The sequence below is a fragment of the Abramis brama genome (genome assembly GCF_963993115.1).
Source record: "Abramis brama genome assembly, chromosome: 1".
Taxonomy (NCBI): Eukaryota; Metazoa; Chordata; class Actinopteri; order Cypriniformes; family Leuciscidae; genus Abramis; species Abramis brama.
Window position 1 is genome coordinate 31,947,253 of NC_139963.1, and position 2,483 is coordinate 31,949,735.

Sequence of the window (2,483 nt, forward strand, 5' to 3'; positions counted from 1 at the left end):
CTTAAGTCGCACGGGTATATTTGTGGCAATAGCCAACAAAACATTGTATGGGTCAAAATTATCGATTTTTCTTTTATGCCAAAAATCATTAGGATATTAAGTAAAGATCATGTTCCATGAAGATATTTTGTAAATTTCCTACCTTAAATATATAAAAAACTTATTTTTGTGAGTGGATGCAGCACAATCACCAATAGAAATGGAGAACTTTAAAGGCGATTTTCTCAATATTTCGATTTTTCTGCACCCTCAGATTCCAGATTTACAAATAGTTGTATCTTGACCATATATTGTCCTATACCAAAAAAACATACATCAATGGAAAGATTATGTGTTCAGCTTTCAGATGATGTATAAATCTCAATTTAAAAAAAAAAAGACCCATAAGACTGGTTTTGTGGTCCAGGGTCACATTTAGAAAGACCTCTATGAAGAAGCATGTTAAGGATTTTAATCAATATATTTATAAAGTAGCTTGCTGAATTTTAAGGAAGTGTTCTGAAAAAGTGCCATTGGGCCCTCAGGGATGAGTAGTTTTTGTTCAGCCCTGCAGTCTTTTGTCTTACTGTGACTGTCTTGCACAGTAATAAACAGCTGTGTCTTCAGTCTTGAGGCTTTTCACCTCTAAATACAGCATGTTTTTGCTGGTGTCTTTGGTGATGGAGAACTGGCCCTGTAGAGACTGAGCAAAACTAGTGCCAGTGCCACCATCAATGCGGCCGATCCACTCCAGTCCTCTCCCTGGTTTCTGATGGATCCAGCTGTAGTAGTTGCCCATTGAGAGTCCAGAGACACCGCAGGACAGAGTGACTGATTCTCCTGGTCTTTTCATCACAGAATCTGAGGAGGTCAAAGACTGACCACTAACACCTGAACAACAGAGGAAAAATCATGTTAGATGATTTAGAACAATGAAATAATAATCTACTAAAAATCGTCCCCTTGGAATTATAAGGTTCTGCATGCGTTCTGAGCAGTTTTGAGATATTGAGCTTTAAAGTTTTTGCATTCCATTCGACTGTGTAGAAAGAACCTTTTTATTTTCTAAATAAAAAGTTCCAAAATGTACACAACTTAAAAAACAACATCACATAATGTAAAGAAGTGGTCACAGAATAAGAATATGTGAATAACTAAATTTTGACAAAAATGTCAGATAGAACCTTATAATTCCAAGGGGACGAAATGGGAGTTTCTCACATGCAATAATCATCGGTAGGAGTCCATATAGTAGCATCTCCATTACAACAGAAAAAGCCAGTAAAACAGTTATAGTTACACTGAAGCTGTTTTAGTCACTGAACACATGAACTGACTGAAAATTCAGCTTATAACACACTTTCAGGAGTCGGGGAGACGTTGACCCTTCCCACAAAATAATTTGCATCTTTGGAGGTTTGCAGACTTACACTGTAGTTTAATGGAGAAATCTGCAAATTATCACAGTAGACAAGGGAAAAAATCTTGACCAACATTTGATAAGTGAGAAAAGATATATTACTTTATCAGTGTACACCTTTGTTCTGTAATTTATTCATGGTGTGTTATTTGTTATTGAGTCAATGTTTCAGAGATGCAACCAGCATCTACAGTAGAAAGATGCATATTTTGAAATTCACCAGCACTGCCCAGTGACGGGCCATTTTTTTAGATGTCTATAATTTCTAAACTAATTTCTAGTTTAGAAAGAATATTTGTTTTTTAGTATATTGTTGTTGGTCCCTCTCCTTTCCGGATTAGTGTGTCAGTTTTGGGTATAAGTCAGTTTCAGTAACTGGTTGTGATTCCACATGAATCTGCCTTGTAGGCCGGATTTGTAGTTTATTAGGATGTATTTAAAGACCCACTTTGGTGAAAATCAAGTTTTCAACGTTGTTTATATGTCTATGGGCCCTATTTTAACGATCTGAAACGCAAGTGTCAAAGCGCAAAGCGCAAGTAACTTTGTGGGCGGGTCTTGGCGCTGTTGCTATTTTCCCAGCGGGATAAATGACTCTTGCGCCAGGCGCAAATCTAAAATGGGTTGGTCTGAAGTAGCTTCATTATTCATAGGTGTGGTTTGGGCGTAACGTGAAATAAACCAATCAGAGCGTCATCTCACATTCCCTTTAAGAGCAGACGCGCTTTGTTTTAAAGCGGATTCCTATTATAACGGCGGATTTGCCAGACGCGCGCCAGGAGCGGTTCACAGCCAAGGAGAGCAACGCTCTCGTCAGGGACGTTGGGGATGGAGAAACCCACCCAAATTAACTTCGGTTAAAAAGGCGTATGATAATTTGGGTAAATGTGTAAGCTAGATGTATGCTTTTATAATAAATGGTCTATCTATCTATCTATCTATCTATCTATCTATCTATCTATCTATCGTAATAATGTATGATTTGCAAAAATGAAAACTGCTGCTTCTGTGTAGATGAGAGAATCAAAGTGCGCGTTGTGCACACGTTACATTGATTATGGCCAAGCATGCGTCCTTAAAATAG

The 2,483-nt window shown here is 37.7% G+C and overlaps 1 gene segment (V, D, J or C); it reads right to left on the reverse strand.

Moving 5' to 3' along the window:
- Positions 1-562: 562 nt before the first annotated feature.
- Positions 563-1,577, reverse strand: LOC311097339 (Ig heavy chain V region 6.96-like). The segment is given in 2 exons: positions 1,201-1,577; positions 563-870 (listed from the first exon to the last, which is right to left on the reverse strand).
- Between the last annotated feature and the right edge of the window lie 906 nt (positions 1,578-2,483).